This window comes from Salmo salar, chromosome ssa09, assembly GCF_905237065.1.
Source record: "Salmo salar chromosome ssa09, Ssal_v3.1, whole genome shotgun sequence".
NCBI classification, from domain to species: Eukaryota; Metazoa; Chordata; class Actinopteri; order Salmoniformes; family Salmonidae; genus Salmo; species Salmo salar.
Window position 1 is genome coordinate 126933991 of NC_059450.1, and position 20020 is coordinate 126954010.

The window sequence follows — 20020 nt, forward strand, 5'->3', positions numbered from 1 at the left end:
GAGTTCCTCTGTGGAGATGGGAGAACCTTCCAGAAGGACAACCATCTCTGCAGCACTACCAATCAGGCCTTTATGGTAGAGTGGCCAGACGGAAGCCACTCCTCAGTAAAAGGCACATGACAGCCTACTTGGAGTTTGCCAAAAGGCACCTAAAGGACTCTCAAGATTCTCTGGTCTGATGAAACCAAGATTGAACTCTTTGGCCTGTATGCCAAGCGTTACGTCTGGAGGAAACCTGGAATCCTCCTTACGGTGAAGCATGGTGGTGGCAGCATCATGCTGTTGGGATGTTTTTCAGTGGCAGGGACTGTGAGACTAGTCAGGATCGAGGGAAAAGGGAACGGAGCAAAGTACAGAGAGATACTTGATGAAAATCTGCTCCAGAGTGCCCAGGACCTCAGACTGTTCACTTTCCAACAGGACAACGACCCTAAGCACATAACCAATGTAGTGTGTTCTTTTTAAGCTCCTGTTGAGTACAGGGAAACATGCCAGAGAGTCCAGAACATCTTAGACATCATCAGGCAAACAGATGGATTGGAAATCATAACAGTCCTAACAAATCTAACACAGGCTATCTTCAGAGCTGACAAATCTAACCCAGGCTCTCTTCAGACCTGACAAATCTATCCCAGGCTCTCTTCAGACCTGACAAATCTAACCCAGACTCTCTTCAGACCTGACAAATCTAACCCAGGCTCACTTCAGACCTGACAATTCTAACCCAGGCTCTCTTCAGACCTGAGAAGTCTAACCCAGACTCTCTTCAAACCTGACAAATCTAACCCTCCTAAAACACTTCACAACCAGGAAGCATATCACCTTACATGTACAATGAAATTGATTGACCAGCTAAATCCTGCTGAAAGCTATGATCCCTTATTGATGTCACTTGTTAAATCCACTTCAATCAGTGTAGATGAAGGGGAGGAGACAGGTTAAAGTAGGATTTTTAAGCCTTGAGACAATTCAGACATGGATTGTGTATGTGTGCCATTCAGAGGGTGAATGGGTAAGACAAAATACTTAAGTGCCTTTGAACAGGGTATGATAATAGGTGCCAGGTGCACCGGTTTGTGTCAAGAACTGCAACGCTGCTGGGTTTTTCACACTCAACAGTTTCCCATGTGTATCAAGAATAGTCCACACCCAAAGGACATCCAGCCAACTTGACCGAACTGTGGGAAGCATTGGAGTCAACATAGTCCAGCATCCCTGTACAAAGCTATCAGCGGCGCCTTGTCTGGCAGCGAAACAGTTCATTCAGCCTCATTTACTGCCTTTAAAAAAACATAGCTGATATGGCTGACTGATTTCTACTGACAATTGAGATGTACAAACTATGGCATAAGGGGACGACGAGCGGATAAAAGGCAATCCGTAATTTCGATTATTAAGACATTAATGAGCGAGCTAGGAAGGACGTAGTCAATGTAACTATTTGTTCAGCACTTTTGAAATGTACAGCGACAGAATTCAGAACATGGGTCATTCTTACATTATTCTCCCTCTACACCAAGTCAGAACTGTAGGATAAATAAAGGGGGCATATAAGCAGACAATGAAAGCTCTTACAATATTCGATGATGACATTTCTCTAAAACAGGCTATAGGCTACATGTGCACCACCAAGTCAGAACAGTAGGCTAAGTTATGAGGGGAAAAGAGACCAAATTATTAAGGTGAGGCACATGGGCTACTAACAGTTTACTGCACAACATACACAACAATTACTTTCTTAGCTACATTATACATATTTCCCTGGCATATTACATAATTTATGCAGCAGCATACAATACATTTTTGGACTCACCTTGTTGTGCTGTGCTCCCTTGAACAGGAAGGTGGCGTGGCGGTCGTTCTTGGGCAAATTTTGTCATCATACTTTGTCATCAAAGTCTGGCATTCTCTGGATTTATTGTGCTTTCAAGACAACTGGGAACTCTGAAAACACCTGCCCGCCCGTCCAGCATCACTACTCTGGATGGTTCTGACTTAGAATATGTGGACAACTATAAATACCTAGGTGTCTGGTTAGACTGTAAACTCTCCTTCCAGACTCACATTAAGCATATTCAATCCAAAATTAAATCTAGAATCGGCTTCCTATTTCGCAACAAAGCATCCTTCGCTCATGCTGCCAAACATACCCTCGTAAAACTGACTATCCTACCGATCCTTGACTTCAGCGATGTCATTTACAAAATAGCCTCCAACACTCAACTCAGCAAATTGGATGCAGTCTATCACAGTGCCATCCGTTTTGTCACCAAAGCCCCATATACTACCCACCGCTGCGACCTGTATGCCCACGTTGGCTGGCCCTCACTTCATACTCGTCGCCAAACCCTCTGGCTCCAGGTCATCTATAAGTCTTTGCTAGGTAAAGCCCCACCTTATCTCAGCTCACTGGTCACCATAGCAGCACCCACCTGTAGCACGCGCTCCAGCAGGTATATTTCATATGGTCACCCCCAAAGCCAATTCCTACTTTGGCCGCCTTTCCTTCCAGTTCTCTGCTGCCAATGACTCATATCTTCCTCACTAACTTTAAGCACCAGCTGTCAGGGCAGCTCACAGATCACTGCACCTGTTCATAGCCCATCTGTAAATTGCCCATCCAACTACCTCATCCCCATACTGTTATTTATTTTATTTATCTTGCTCCTTTGCACCCCAGTATCTCTACTTGCACACTCATCGTCTGCACATCTATCACTCCAGTGTTAAATTGCTATATTGTAATTATTTCACCACTATGGCCTATTTATTGCCTTACCTCCACATTTACATTTACATTTTAGTCATTTAGCAGACGCTCTTATCCAGAGCGACTTACAGTAGTGAATGCATACATTTCATAGATTTTTTTTATTTTTCTGTGCTGGCCCCCCGTGGGAATCGAACCCACAACCCTGGTGTTGCAAACACCATGCTCTACCAACTGAGCTACAGGGAATGCTCTACCAACTGAGCTACAGGGAAGGCCCGAGCTACAGGGAACCTCCCTTATCCTACCTCATTTGCACACACTGTATATAGACTTTTTCTATTGTATTATTGACTGTATGTTTGTTTATTCCATGTGTAACTCTGTGTTGTTGTTTATGTCGCACTGCTTTGCTTTATCTTGGCCAGGTCACAGTTGTAAATGAGAACTTGTTCTCATCTAGCCTACCTGGTTAAATAAAAGTGAAATAAAATAAATAAAACATATACCACGGCAGTCAGCCAATCAGCATTCAGGGTTCGAACCACCCAGTTTAAAATGTGCAAACCTAAACCAGGTGGAAACTGCATTCCTCCCTGAGGTTCATATAATCTCTTATTCTTTGAGGAAATCTTAATCCCTTAAGTAAGTGATTGGCAATTTATCTACATTCACCTTAGGGCCTACATCGCTCTTATCCTATTGCTTATGCTAAGGTGTGTTTACGTGTTCACTAAATAAGTAAAATAAGCCTTGTCCGAGCATGAATGGTCCATAGTGTAGGAGCCTATCTCCTGTTTCTGTAGCATGAGGCAGATTGAAGAACACCCCCTGGAAAGGACACTAGTCAGTCGCAAAACCAGGGACTGAACCCCTATCCATCTCCTTGAATAACTAAATAAATATTTTCATCAAATTCACTACAGAGTAATGTTGTCTCTTGTGAAATGTCAAGTGTGAGTTGAGGAGCTCAGATATGCAGTGTCTATCTCTGTCTCCGTTCACTTTCAACCTTTCAACGCAGTAGTGGAAAATGTTTTAGCCACCGCTCTGTGATGCAGCTAATCTAGGGGACTGTCCCATATGGCACCCTATTACCTATATAGTGCACTACTTTTGACCAGAACCCTATGGGCCCTGGTCGAAAGTACTGCACTACAGGGATAGAGCAACATTTGGGATGCAGCCTCATTGTCAAAGCTCATTTATCCACATATAAACACTTCCTGAGAGCTAACCGTTCATTGTTTACAGCACAGTTGTCATGAGAAAGGTCGAGAGAAAGACATACCAGCAATTATTACTAACTTTAAAAGTAGTGTTTTAGTTGTCATATACAGTATTGAGACTGAAGAATTACATGTCAACATAAGCAGAGACTCATTAGCCCTGGACCTCACAGGTAATTTACTTCCAGGTGCTGAGTGTTGTTACACACACACACACTATGATTAAAATACATTTTCAAAGTGAATAATACATTTTTCAGTCATATGTCTCCATCCCTTGTGTTCTGAATGAAACATGTTTAAGCCTGGCTATAACATTCAGATGCGGAGAGGAGAAAGAAAAAGCTTTTTTTGTGGCGGTTTTATCCTGTACAGACAACAACCATCAGTAGTTGAGTATACTGTGTGGCTTGGAGGCGTCCACATACTTTAACAAAGATACTCCTATCCACACTTGATCTGGATAGTAAACCTGATTTATTATATTATTGCACTACACTTAAAACGCCTAGAATGTCAAGCACACTCCCATATATCTATCCTTTTTTATCTATCATACATCTATAATTTTCTTTTATCTGTTATTTTGCTGGCTTGTCACAAAGGCAGCATCAGTACGTGGTGGTGGTGGAGGAGTAGTTTGAACTAAGGTATGATTCATTTGTTGGTCATTTGTTGTTTAAAAACCGTTCACTCATATTGACACAAAGTATCAAATAACCTCTCAAGGCCTAGTATCAAGACACAGTGGTTGTGTTCCAAATATATAATGCACTACTTTTGACCAGGGCCCAGTGCACTACTCAGGGAATAGGGTGCCATTTGGGACACAGGATATGCCATAATACACTCTTAGAAAAAAGGGTTCCAAAAGGGTTCTTTGGGTGTCCCCATAGAATAGGTAATTGTTGGCTCTGGTAGAAGCAGGAGAGCTTTTTTTTTCATGTAGAACCCTGTGGTGAAAGAGTTCTAAATAGAACCCAATAGGGTTCTACCTGGAACCAAAAGGGTTCTACCTCCAACCAAAAAGGGTTCTTCAAAGGGTTCTCCTATGGGGACAGCCAGAGAACCCTTTTAGGTTCTAGATAGCACCTTTTTTTCTAAGAGTGTAGAGTACAAGTACTAAATCCACACTGTACTGAACCTGTCGAGGAGAGGGACAGAAAAAGCTCTCCTGCTTGTACCAGAGCCAACAATTACCTCAACACATCACTATGTTACAGCATCTCCGCTGGCCCCTGGCCCCTACACACAGACAGGCAGTGGGAGAAAACTTGGCACCTGAGGAGATAAAAATGTACTGTATATGCAGCTACAGACAGAACATATGTCCCAAATGGTATCCTATTCCCTATATAGTGCCCTACTTTTGACCAAGGCTAATAGGGCTCTGGTTAAAAGTAGTGCACTATATAAGGAATAGGGCGTCAATTAGGACGCAGACGGAGGACTTGGCACCTAAAGATAGAGATTTACTGTATCTACAATGTGCCTGTCAGCGCACATGGTAGAATTCCTTCTCCCAAGTTAGGTGTGGCTGTGTTAGTGTAAGGGACTCAGTGTTGTAGGTAGGTTAGTGTCAGCGTTGCAGGTAAGTAGACAACCCAGGGTACAAAGCACTCAGAGTCAATAAGGACAAACCTACATGTGAGATGACAATAGGTGAGGTGGAACAGAGCCACACTCAAACACACCATCCCCCTCACACCACACACACCGCTCTATCTTTATTACTGCAGTGAGAGAGGAGAAAGCATAGACACGTCCACGGATGCACCAGATGTTCTAGCCTACTACATGGATGGGATTTGTAGAAACTTGTCACGGTTCCTTAAGGCAGGAGGAAAGGGCAGAGTCAAACGCAGGAGACGTAGTCCAGTAGTGTCGTAGAACGATATATTTATTGCACCGAAGAACCACTCGGCGTAACAAAAGGGCATAGGGTGCGCCCAGAGACCACACGGGAACACAGTAAACCCAGAGAAAACAAAAATACGCACGGGGCGCAGCCCGGCAAATACAATATTCCTCTAGCGAGAATCCGCTGGGGAAAAATGTGCAAAAAGCACAGAACGTTCACAGACCTGCCCGCTGACGAACAAACAATCCCTCACAAAGACGAACCCAAAGAAACAAACTAAATACCTCCCCACTAATGACAGACAAGAGACAGGTGCAGGCTTGATCAGACAAAAACCAAAGAACACAGAAACATAGATCGGTGGCAGCTAGTAGACCGGCGATGACGACCGCCGAGCGCCGCCCGACCGAGGAGGGGCGCCATCCTCGGTGGATACTGTGACAGTACCCCTCCCCTGACGCGCGGTTCCCGCAGCGCGCCGACGCCGGCCTAGGGGACGACCCGGAGGGCGAGGCGCCGGCCGATCCGGCCGGAGACGATGAAACTCCTGTAGCATCGCTGGATCACAAATGTCCCGAACCGGAACCCAGCACCTCTCCTCCGGGCCGTACCCCTCCCAGTCCACGAGGTACTGCAGGCCCCCTACCCGACGTCGGGAGTCCAGGATGGCCCGGACTGTGTACGCCGGGGCCCCCCCCGATGTCCAGGGGGGGCGGAGGGACCTCCCGCACCTCAGCGTCCTGTAGTGGACCAGCTACCACCGGCCTGAGGAGAGACACATGAAACGAGGGGTTAATACGGTAGTATGAAGGGAGTTGCAACCTATAACACACCTCGTTTATTCTCCTCAGGACTTTGAACGGCCCCACAAATCGTGGACCCAGCTTCCGGCAGGGCAGGTGGAGGGGCAGGTTCCGGGTCGAGAGCCAGACTCTGTCCCCCGGATTATAAACGGGAGCCTCACTGCGGTGGCGGTCAGCGCTCTCCTTCTGTCGACCTATCGCTCGCCTCAGGCATTCCTGGACAGCCCTCCAGGTCTCCTGAGAGCGCTGTACCCATTCCTCCACCGCAGGAGCCTCCGTCTGGCTCTGCTGCCAGGGCACCAGGACCGGCTGATAACCTTACACAACCTGAAAAGGTGACAGGTTAGTAGAGGAGTGGCGTTGAGAGTTCTGGGCCATCTCGGCCCATGGCACGAACCTCGCCCACTCCCCTGGCCGGTCCTGGCAATACAACCGCAGGAACCTGCCCACATCCTGGTTAATGCGCTCTACCTGCCCATTACTCTCGGGGTGAAAACCCGAGGTCAGGCTGACCGAGACCCCCAGCCTCTCCATAAACGACCTCCACACCTTGGAAGTAAACTGGGGACCTCGATCAGATACGATGTCCTCGGGCACCCCGTAGTGCCGGAAGACATGGGTGAATAGGGCCTCCGCGGTCTGTAGGGCCGTAGGAAGACCGGGTAATGGGAGCAGACGGCAGGACTTCGAGAACCGATCCAGAACAACCAGGATGGTAGTGTTCCCCTGAGATGGCGGGAGATCCGTAAGGAAATCCACCGAGAGGTGAGACCAAGGTCGCTGTGGAACGGGGAGGGGCTGTAATTTCCCCCCGAGGCAGGTGCCTAGGAGCCTTGCACTGGGCGCACACCGAACAGGAAGAGACATAGTGTCTTACATCCTCAGTCAAGGTGGGCCACCAGTACTTTCCTTTCAGGCCTCGCACTGTCCGTTCCACTCCAGGATGACCCGAGGAGGGTAGAGTGTGAGCCCATCGGATCAGGCGATGGCGAACACCAAGCGGAACGAACTTCAGACCCGCAGGACATTGAGGGGGAGTGGGTTCCGACTGAACCGCCCGCTCGATGTCCGCATCCACCTCCCATACCACCGGTGCCACTAGACAGGACGCCGGGAGTATGGGAGTTGGATCGATGGTCCGCTCCTCAGTGTCGTAGAGACGCGACAGTGCGTCGGCCTTCCGGTTCCGAGAACCCGGAATGTAGGAAAGGGTGAATTGGAACCTCGTAAAGAACATGGCCCACCTGGCCTGACGAGGATTGAGTCTCCTCGCTGCTCGGATGTACTCCAGGTTACGGTGGTCGGTCCAGATGAGAAAAGGGTGACGTGCCCCCTCAAGCCAATGTCTCCACACTGTCAAAGCCTTGACCACGGCCAACAACTCCCTGTCCCCCAAGTCATAGTTGCGCTCCGCCGGACTCAGCTTCTTAGAAAAGAATGCACAGGGGCGGAGCTTTGGAGGAGCGCCCGAGCGCTGTGACAGCACTGCTCCTACCCCAGCCTCGAACGCGTCCACCTCTACTATGAATGGCAAAGAGGGATCCGGATGCGCCAGCACTGGAGCGTCGGTAAACAGAACCTTCAGACGACGGAAGGCTCTGTCCGCCTCTGCCGACCACCGCAGTCGCACCGGACCCCCCTTCATCAGTGAGGTAATGGGAGCTGCCACCTGACCAAAACCCCGGATAAACCTCCAGTAATAATTGGCGAACCCCAAGAACCGCTGCACCTCCTTCACCGTGGTGGGGTCGGCCAATTACGCACGGCCGTAACGCGGTCACATTCCATCACCACCCCTGTGGTGGAAATGCGATATCCCAGGAAAGAGACAGCTCGTTTGGAGAATTCACATTTCTCAGCCTTGACGTATAGGTTATGCTCCAGCAGCCGCCCAAGCACTTTGCGCACCAGAGCCACATGCGCGGCGGAGTAGATCAGAATGTCATTGATGTACACCACCACACCCTGTCCAAGCATGTCTCTGAGAACCTCGTCCACAAAGGATTGGAAGAAAGCGGGAGCATTTTTTAACCCATACGGCATGACGAGGTACTCATAACCCTTTCACACGTACCATCACACGGGGTGTGATCGTTCTACAGTGGTCCCTGAAGCGTACGATCACACCCCGTGTGATTAGAACACTCATTTAGAACGCTTTTAGAACGGCCAGTTTCAAATGACGCAACAATCAACATTTGAGCTGGCCACACTTTTTTCAGAAACTATTTACACAAACACAGTCCTTACAAAGTTATGTCCAGAATGTGAGCAGTTTATTTTTGGATGCAATGTTCAGATATTCACAGAAGTATCTATAGCATAACACAATCATCCTAACCGGAAAATTGTAGGCTACATTTGTCCTAGCGCTGAGGAAAGATTGACGCAACACAAGCGGTCATATTTTCTAACTCTCGGCTGACATAAACTACACTATGAATTAGCTAATAGCAATTACTATGTACAATTAATCACATCACGTCAGCGCGCAGCCATGCTTTTTTACCTCACAGAAACCGAAGATAATAAGAGAAGACAAGATGAGTTGTTGAAGGGGTGTGGTCTACCATCATTCACATCCCACATTCACTTCCTGAATTTCTCAAAAAATGAGTGAACCCTTACTCACCTCATTTTGTTATAGCATCTTTGGTCCGACAGACGATCAAGTGAAACCCAGAATGCATTGTATGTCAACAAACATGGCTCCATACACAAAGCTGGAATTAGCTTAGCTCATCATAATCAGTACAACCTTCAAAACATTATTTTACACACATACTATGCGCCCTTTACAATTTATGCAAAAATCGGAACGCATGATTTATCACGGGTAATTGAAAAACGTAAATAAAATAGTAAATATATCAATAATAGCACACAAAACATTTTCTGATAGTGATTTATTGATACAAATTGCGCGTTTAGGCAGTCAATCATGGTAACCTCTCACTCCCACTCTGAGCCATTCAGTGTTGTTGTTTATGTAACAATCACATCCTGGAATGGAGAGAACGTTCGAACATCACGTGCATAAAAAAAACTCACGCTGGGGCGACCGTTAGAGATATTTGGAACTCACTGGTGTAAGGGTGGCCAGATGTGGTACTAAATGTGGTTTTCCACTCGTCTCCCCCTCGGATACGCACCAGGTTATACGCGCTCCTGAGATCTAGTTTGGTGAAGAAGCGCGCCCCGTGAAATGACTCCACCGCCGTAGCAATGAGAGGTAGCGGTTAACTGAACACCACTGTGATCGAATTTAGACCTCTATAGTCAATGCACGGGCGCAGACCTCCCTCCCTCTTCTTCACAAAAAAGAAGCTCGAGGAGACAGGGGATTTAGATGGCCGAATGTATCCCCGTCTCAAGGACTCAGCGACATATGTTTCCATAGCCACTGTCTCCTCCTGAGACAGAGGATACACGTGACTTTTAGGAAGGACCGCGTCAGCCTGGAGGTTTATCGCACAATGTCGATGGGGTGGTAATTGGGTCGCCTTCGTCTTACTGAAGGCGATAGCCAAATCGGCATATTCAGAGGGAATGTGCACGGTAGAGACTTGGTCTGGAATCTCCACCCTGGTTGCACCGATGGAAACACCTATGCACCTACCTGAGCACTCCCTCGACCACCCCTTAAGAGCCCTCTGCCTCCACGAAATCTGAGGGTTGTGAGTGGCTAGCCAGGGGATACCCAGTACCACTGGAAACGCCGGGGAGTCAATGAGGAAGAGGCTGATACTTTCCACATGACCCCCCCCCACGTCGCCATAACCAGTGGTACAGTAACCTCCCCCACTCTACCCCTAGTGGTCGACTGTCTAAGGCGTGCACAGGGAAGGGGTGGTCCAGCTGAACCAGGGGAATCCCTAACCTCTTAGCGACCCCACGGTCCATAAAACTCCCAGCTGCACCTGAATCGACCTTATAGTGCCTTATACTGGAAGTGAGGGGAAAAATCGGGAAAACAAACTGAAGTGTACAGGTGGTCGACAGGGGGCTCTGGGTGTGGCTGGTGCTGACTCACCTGGGGGGTCGATGTAGTGCTCTGCCTGCCATCCGAACTCCCGGGGGGACTCCTCCAGCACCAGTCCGCAGTGTGTCCTCTGCGCCCGCAGTGGGTGCAGGAGAGGCCCCCCCTCCGGTCCTCCTCGATGCAGCTCCTCCTATCTCCATGGGCTGTGGAGCAGGAGGGCTGGGAGGTGGAACGAACAGGCCCCGACTGGAACGTCCCCGGGCAGCCAGCAGGTTGTCCAGTCTGATGGATAAATCCACCAGCTGGTCCAGTGTGATGGCGTGGTCCCTGCAGGCCAGCTCCCGGCGGACATCCTCTCGGAGACTGCAGCGATAATGATCCATCAGGGCCTGCTCATTCCACCCCGACCCCGCGGCGAGAGTCCTGAACTCCAGGGCGAAGTCCTGAGCGCTCCTCGTCCCCTGTCTTAAGTGAAACAACCGCTCACCCGCCGCCTTGCCCTCCGGGGGATGATCGAATACCGCACGGAAGCAGCGGGTGAACTCCGGGTAGTCACCCCGAGCCGAGTCTGGGCCATCCCAAACCGCGTTGGCCCATTCCAGGGCTCTACCCGTAAGACAAGAGACGAGGACGCTCACCTTTTCTTCGTCGGAGGAAGAGGGGCGAACGGTCGCCAGGTAGAGTTCAACCTGTAGCAAAAACCCCTTACATCCCGCAGCTGTCCCATCAAACTCCCTCGGTGGCGCAATCCGGATGCCGCTCGCACCCGCTTCAGGGGGGGGTCGGTAGGGGCGCCGGCTGAGGAACCGGAGCTGGTCCGGTGGGTGAAGTCCCTCTCTCCCAGTTCTCCAATCTGGCCAGCACTTGGTCCAGCGCCGAGCCCAGGCGGTGGAGGAGGTTGGCGTGCTGTGACACCTGTTCTGCCACTGACGGTGCTTCCGCTCCTGCTGACTCCATATTTTTAGTGGTGCGGGATTCTGTCACGGTTCCTTAAGGCAGGAGGAAAGGGCAGAGTCAAACGCAGGAGACGTAGTCCAGTAGTGTCGTAGAACGATATATTTATTGCACCGAAGAACCACTCGGCGTAACAAAAGGGCATAGGGTGCGCCCAGAGACCACACGGGAACACAGTAAACCCCGAGAAAACAAAAATACGCCCGGGGCACAGCCCGGCAAATACAATTTTCCTCTAGCGAGAATCCGCTGGGGAAAAATGTGCAAAAAGAACAGAACGTTCACAGACCTGCCCGCTGACGAACAAACAATCCCGCACAAAGACGAACCCAAAGAAACAAACTAAATACCTCCCCACTAATGACAGACAAGAGACAGGTGCGGGCTAGATCAGACAAAAACCAAAGAACACAGAAACATAGAATGGTGGCAGCTAGTAGACCGGCGACGACGACCGCTGAGCGCCGCCCGACTGAGGAGGGGTGCCATCCTCGGTGGATACTGTGACAAAACTTTGTAAATGGGGATTGAAGCAATATTTTACTCAATAGTTGAATTTTGATAACTTATCTCTGTGCTATTGTCGTTGTGGTACATAAAGTCATTATTTCCATATCATGAGTTGTATTTTATAGACATAAAACATTACATTATAATTGTTAGTCATTTATTTTAAAGGTGGCCACAGGGAATGGAAAGAGAGGGACAATAGAACTCTTATCCACAACTCTGTTTCTCCTATTATGTTTCTTTCCTATGTAGAGGCCAACTATGTGTAGGCTAAACCACTGCTGGCTGTTTAAACAAAATGCTTATGAGTGCTCTTACCACTAGAAATACTCTGGATTTACTATTCCCTCATTAAAATGCAAATGAATTTATAACATTTTTGACATGCGTTTTTCTGGATTTTTGTTGTTGTTATTCTGTCTCTCACTGTTCAAATAAACCTACCATTAAAATTATAGACTGATCATTTCTTTGTCAGTCGGCAAATGTTCAAAATCAGCAGGGGATCAAATACTTTTTCCCCTCACTGTAGGTTGCGTGTTGCGTCCTAAATATGGGACAAAGCCACAGTCTTTTGTCAAGGTTCTCTCAGACAGAGACAGACAGTTTCTTCCACCACAAAGTGGTGTATGTATGGTTCTGGACCACACCTGAGTTAAAATGGTATTCAAAATAATTTCAAAAAAAATTCTAATACTTTATCTGTGCTTGATTGAGTTTGCCTGGCTTAATAGACCAATAGAATATTCCCAAAACTGTAAACCTCACCATCTGGCACAAAGTATTTGAAAGGCTTAAAAAATATATATATATGGTCCTAGCTGTAGCCATAGCCTGGGTCTGTTAACACGGAAATGTCAGGGGCCAGAAGAAACAGAAGGGCCTTGGAACAACACTGAAGAGAGATGGAAGGAGGGAGGGAGGGAGAGAGACAGAGAGAGTGGGAGAGAGAGACAGAGTGAGGGGAAGAAATAGAGAGTGGGAGAGAGAAAGGAAAGGGGGAGGGTCCGGGCCTTCGACCAACACTCCGCTGGAAAGAGAGTGAGAATGAGTGAGAGATTGAGAGAGAGAGAAAGAGAGAGATGTAGCTTAAGCCCCACCTTCAACATATATATCAACGAACTGGTGAGGGCACTAGAACAGTCTGCAGCACCCGGCCTCACCCTACTAGAATCTGAAGTCAAATGTCTACTGTTTGCTGATGATCTGGTGCTTCTGTACCCCCCCAAGGAGGACCTACAGCAGCACCTAAATCTTCTGCAGAGATTATGTCAGACATGGGCACTGACAGTAAATCTCAGTAAGACTAAAGTAATGGTGTTCCAAAAAAGGTTCAGTTGCCAGGATCACAAATACAAATTCCATTTCGACAAAGTTGCCCTAGAGCACACAAAAAAACATACATACAGTGCATTTGGAAATTGTTCAGACCCCTTCACTTATTCCCCATTTTGTTAAATTACAGCCTTATTCTAAAATGAATTAAATAAATGTCCTCATCAATCTACACACAATACCCCATCATTACAAATTGAAAACATGTTTTTAGAAATACGTTATTTACATAAGTATTCAGACCCTTTGCTATGAGATTTGAAATTGAGCTCAGGTACATTCTGTTTCCATTGATCATCCTTGAGATGTTTCTACAACTTGATTGGCGTCCACCTGTGGTAAATTCAATTGATTGGACATGTTTGTAAAAGCACACACCTATCTATATAAGGTCTCAGAGTTGACAGTGGATGTCAGAGGAAAAACCAAGCCATGAGGTTGAATGAATTGTCCGTAGAGCTCCGAGAAAGGATTGTGTCGAGGCACAGATCTGGGGAAGGGTACCAACACATTTCTGCAGAATTGAAGGTCCCCAAGAACACAGTGGCCTCCATCATTCTTAAATGGAAGAAGTTTGGAACCACCAAGACACTTCCTAGAGATGGGAGAACCTTCCAGAAGGACAACCATCTCTGCAGCACTCTACCAATCAGGCCTTTATGGTAGAGTGGCCAGACGGAAGCCACTCCTCAGTTAAAGGCACGACAGCCCGCTTGGAGCCAAAAGGGCTTGGGCTTGGAGGGCCCGGGCTTGGAGTAGCCAGGAGGAAGGCATGGCCAGCCGTAGAGAAATGCTTATTGAAATCTTTGATTATCATGGATTTATTGGTGGTGACTGTGTTACCTAGCCTCAGTGCAGTGGGCAGCTGGGAGGAGGTGCTCTTGTACTCCATGGACTTTACAGTGTTCCAAAACCTTTTGGAGTTAGAGCTACAGGATACACATTTCTGCTTGAAAAAGCTAGCCTTTGCTTTCCTGATTAACTGCGTGTATTGGTTCCTGACTTCCCTGAACAGTTGCATATCGCGGGGACTATTCGATGCTATTGCAGTCCGCCACAGGATGTTTTTGTGCTGGTCAAGGGCAGTCAGGTCTGGAGTGAACCAAAGGCTATATCTGTTCTTAATTCTGCATTTTTTGAAAGGGGCATGCTTATCTAAGATGGTGAGGAAATTACTTTTAAAGAACGACCAGGCATCCTCGACTGACGGGATGAGGTCAATATCCTTCCAGGATACCCGGGCCAGGTCGATTAGAAAGGCCTGCTCGCAGAAGTGTTTTAGGGAGTGTTTGACAGTGATGAGGGGTGGTCGTTTGACCACGGACCCATGGTGGATACAGGCAATGAGGCAGTGATCGCTGAGATCCTGATTGAAAACAGCAGAGGTGTACTTGGAGGGCAAGTTGGTAAGGATCATGTCTATGAGGGTGCCCATGTTTACGGATTTAGGGTTGTACCTGGTGGGTTCCTTGATGATTTGTTTGAGATTGAGGGCATCTACCTTAGATTGTAGGACTGCCAAGGTGTACCTTGAGCGTGGCTGAGGTGCACCCATGACCAGCTCGGAAACCGGATTGCACAGCGGAGAAGGTACGGTGGGATTCAGAATGGTCAGTGATCTGTTTATTAACTTGGCTTTCGAAGATTTTAGATAGGCAGGGCAGGATGGATATAGGTCTGTAACAGTTTGGGTCTAGGGTGTCACCCCCTTTGAAGAGGGGGTGACTCTTACAGCTCCTTAAGGATAGTTTAGGTCATCTAACAGAACGAGCTCTGAAGCTAGATGGGGCGCGATCAATTCACATATGGTGTCCAGGGCACAGCTGGGAGCGGAGGGGGGTCGATAGCAGGCGGCAACAGTGAGAGACTTATTTCTGGAGAGATTAATTTTAAAAATTAGAAGTTCAAACTGTTTGGGTATAGACCTGGAAAGTATGACAGAACTTTGTAGGCTATCTCTGCAGTAGATTGCAACTCCTCCCCCTTTGGCAGTTCTACCTTGATGGAAAATGTTGTAGTTGGGTATGGAAATCTCTGAATTTTTGGTGGCCTTCCTAAGCCAGGATTCAGACATGGCAAGGACATCAGGGTTGGCGGAGTGTGCTAAAGCAGTGAGTAAAACAAACTTAGGGAGGAGGCTTCTGATGTTAACATGCATGAAACCAAGGCTTTTTCGATCACAGAAGTCAACAAATGAGGGTCCCTGGGGACACGCAGGGCCTGGGTTAACCTCCACATCACCCGAGTAACAGAGGAGGAGTAGGATGAGGGTACGGCTAAAGGCTATCAAAACTGGTCGCCTAGCGCATTGGGGACAAAGAATAAAAGGAGCTGATTTCTGGGCGTGGTAGAATAGATTCAGGGCATAATGTGCAGACAGGGGTATGGTGGGGTGCGGGTACAGCGGAGGTAAGCCCAGGCACTGAGTGATGATAAGAGAGGTTGCATCTCTGGACATGCTGGTTATAATGGGTGAAGTCACCACATGTGTGGGAGGTGGGACAAAGGAGGTATCTAAGGCATGTACAGTGGGACTAAGGGCTCCATTTTAAACTAAAACAAGTTGGTGGGGTTGGTGGAGATCAGGTAGCGCAGAGGAGTCTCAAGGTGCTAGTTGGCTTGCTCCGACTGACCATTGGACTGGGGGTGGAACCCAGAGGACAGGCTGGCCGACAACTGGTTCGACTTCATCTACATTGATGACATCCTCGTCTTTTCCCACTCCCCCCAGGAACACGTGCTCCACGTCCGGCCTGTTCTTCAACGCATTCTGGAGAATCAGCTGTTTGTGAAGGCGGAGAAGTGTGAGTTCCATCGTTCCACCATCCCCTTTCTGGGTTACATCATTTCTGCTGGGAGTGTCTAGATGGATCCCAGGAAGTTGAGAGCGGTGAGGGATTGGCCTCAGCCAATCCAGGGTGCAGCTGCAACGTTTCCTGGGGTTTTCCAACTTTTATCCCTGCTTTATCCGGGGTTACAGCACCCTGGCTTCCCCTCTGTCTGCGCTCACCTCTAATTTGAAAAGAAATACAATTTTGATAAACTCCCATATCTATTGGGTGAAATGCCTCAGTGTGCAATCACAGCAGCAAGATTTGTGACCTGTTGCAACAAGAAAAGAGAAACCAGTGAAGAACAAACAAGATTGTAAATACAATTCATATTTATGTTTATTTATTTTCCCTGTTGTACTACACTGCTCAAAAAAATAAAGGGAACACTTAAACAACACAATGTAACTCCAAGTCAATCACACTTCTGTGAAATCAAACTGTCCACTTAGGAAGCAACACTGATTGACAATAAATTTCACATGCTGTTGTGCAAATGGAATAGACAACAGGTGGAAATTATAGGCAATTAGCAAGACACCCCCAATAAAGGAGTGGTTCTGTAGGTGGGGACCACAGACCACTTCTCAGTTCCTATGCTTCCTAGCTGATGTTTTGGTTACTTTTGAATGCTGGCAGTGCTTTCACTCTTGTGGTAGCATGAGACGGAGTCTATAACCCACACAAGTGGCTCAGGTAGTGCAGCTCATCCAGGATGGCACATCAATGCTAGCTGTGGCAAGAAGGTTTGCTGTGTCTGTCAGCGTAGTGTCTAGAGCATGGAGGCGCTACCAGGAGCCAGGCCAGTACATCAGGAGACGTGGAGGAGGTCGTAGGAGGGCAACAACCCAGCAGCAGGACCGCTACCTCCGCCTTTGTGCAAGGAGGAGCACTGCCAGAGCCCTGTAAAATGACCTCCAGCAGGCCACAAATGTGCATGTGTCTGCTCAAACGGTCAGAAACAGACTCCATGAGGGTGGTATGAGGGCCCGACGTCCACAGGTGGGGGTTGTGCTTACAGCCCAACACCGTGCAGGACGTTTGGCATTTGCCAGAGAACACCAAGATTGGCAAATTCGCCACTGGCGCCCCGTGCTCTTCACAGATGAAAGCAGGTTCACACTGAGCACGTGACAGACATGACAGAGTCTGGAGACGCCGTGGAGAACGTTCTGCTGCCTGCAACATCCTTCAGCATGACCGGTTTGGCAGTGGGTCAGTCATGGTGTGGGGTGGCATTTCATTGGGGGGCCGCACAGCCCTCCATGTGCTCGCCAGAGGTAGCCTGACTGCAATTAGGTACCGGGATGAGACCCTCAGACCCCTTGTGAGACCATATGCTGGTGTAGTTGGCCCTGGGTTCCTCCTAATGCAAGACAATGCTAGACCTCATGTGGCTGGAGTGTGTCAGCAGTTCCTGCAAGAGGAAGGCATTGATGCTATGGACTGGCCAGCCCATTCCCCAGACCTGAATCCAATTGAGCACATCTGGGACATCATGTCTCGCTCCATCCACCAACGCCACGTTGCACCACAGACTGTCCAGGAGTTGGCGGATGCTTTAGTCCAGGTCGGTGAGGAGATCCCTCAGGAGACCATCCGCCACCTCATCAGGAGCATGCCCAGGCATTGTAGGGAGGTCATACAGGCACGTGGAGGCCATACACACTACTGAGCCTCATTTTGACTTGCTTTAAGGACATTACATCAAAGTTGGATCAGCCTGTAGTGTGGTTTTCCACTTTAATTTTGAGTGTGACTCCAAATCCAGACCTCCATGGGTTGATAAATTGGATTTCCATTGATTATTTTTGTGTGATTTTGTTGTCAGCACATTCAACTATGTAAAGGAAAAAGTATTTAATAAGATTATTTCTTTCATTCAGGTCTAGGATGTGTTGTTTAACTGTTCCCTTTATTTTTTTGAGCAGTATATTTGCACATTGTTACAACACTGTATATAGACATAATATGACATTTGAAATGTCTTTATTCTTTTAGAAGTTTTGTGAGTGTAATGTTTACTGTTCATATTTTATTGTTTATTTCACTTTTGTTTATTATCTACTTCACTTGCTTTGGCATGTGTTTCCCATTCCAATAAAGCCCCTTAAATTGAAATTGAAATTATATTGTAATTGAATTGAGAGAGAGAGAGAGACAGAGAGAGAGAGACAGAGGGAGAGAGAGCGAGAGTGAGAGAGAGAGAGAGAGAGAAGAGCGAGGGAGTGAGGACCGGGTCTTGGAACAACACTCCACTAGAGCAGATGGGATGTCATCCTCATTATCCTCCTACCCAGTGGAAACCTGGCATCAGGAAGCACAGGGAAGCCCATCTACGTGGCACAGGAGCCACAGGTCCGCTTCCCAGAACCCATGGAACAGCCAGTAGGGAGTGGACTTGGAACCCTCGGCAGGTAGTGAGGGATGAGAAAGAGGCCAAGGAGAGTCTGCTCTGCTGTGGCTCTGTAGTACTGTACATCACTCTTTTGTTAGATTTCAGTGCAGCTTTTGACATTATCGATCATAGTCTGCTGCTGGAAAAACACATGTATTATGGCTTTACACCCCATGCTATATTGTGGAAAAAGAGTTACCTGTCTAACAGAACACAGAGGGTGTTCTTTGATGGAAGCCTCTCCAACATAATCCAGGTAGAATCAGGAAATCCCCAGGGCAGATGTTTAGGCCCCTTACTTTTTTCAATCTTTACTAACGACATGCCACTGGCTTTGAGTAAATCCAGTGTGTCGATGTATGCGGATGACTCAACATGATACACTTCAGCTACTACAGCGAGTGAAACCACTGCAACACTTAACAAAGAGCTGCAGTTAGTTTCAGAATGGTTGGAATAAGTTAGTCCTAAATATTTCCAAAACTAAAAGCATTGTATTTGGGACAAATCATTCATTAAACCCTAAACCTCAACTAAATATTTTTATGAATAATATGGAAATTAATAATGCAGTAACCCTGGATTGTAAATTGTCATGGTCAAAACATATTGATACAACAGTAGCTAAAATGGGGAGAAGTCTGTCCACAATAAAGCGCTGCTCTGCCTTCTAACAACACTATCAACAAAGCAGGTCCTACAGGCCCTAGTTTTGTCGCACCTGGACTACTGTTCAGTAGTGTGATCAGGTGCCATAAAGAGGGACTTAGGAAAATTACAATTGGCTCTGAACAGGGCAGCACCTCTGGCCCTTAAAAGTACACGGGGAGCTAACATTAATGATACGCACAGAAGCGCTAGCACACGCTAGCACACGCTACACACACGTACATTGTAATATTGTTGTATAATGGTATTGTACATTTTGTATTGTAGATATGTAGTGGTGTAATAATGTTATATGATGTACTGTTTTATCTTTTGTTTTATATGTAATGTAATGTGTTTGGACCCCAGGGAGAGTAGCTGCTACCTTGGCAGAAGCTAATAGGTGTCACATCTGCTCTTGCAACGCTCTCTACTGCTCATCCTGTGACTCCTTGACCTGCTGCCACTCCCCCAGTACTCTCTCCCTCTCTCTGTGTGTGTGATTGTGTGGGCAGAGACAGGTGTGCTGGAGTCAGAGCAGATCCCCACCAGCTGCAACCTGTTCCATAATCAAGACCTCTACAAATACTCAGCCCTGCCACTTCCACGCTGCCAGATCGTAATCTCTGCTCAGTCAGTCTACGTTTCTGGCCGTTTGTTACTATTCAGATCCTGTCATCCTGTTGTGCCTGTTTTCCTTGCCTGATGCTGTTTTCTTCTCCCCTACAATTCTGCCTGCTCTGACTCTGGTCCCTGTCT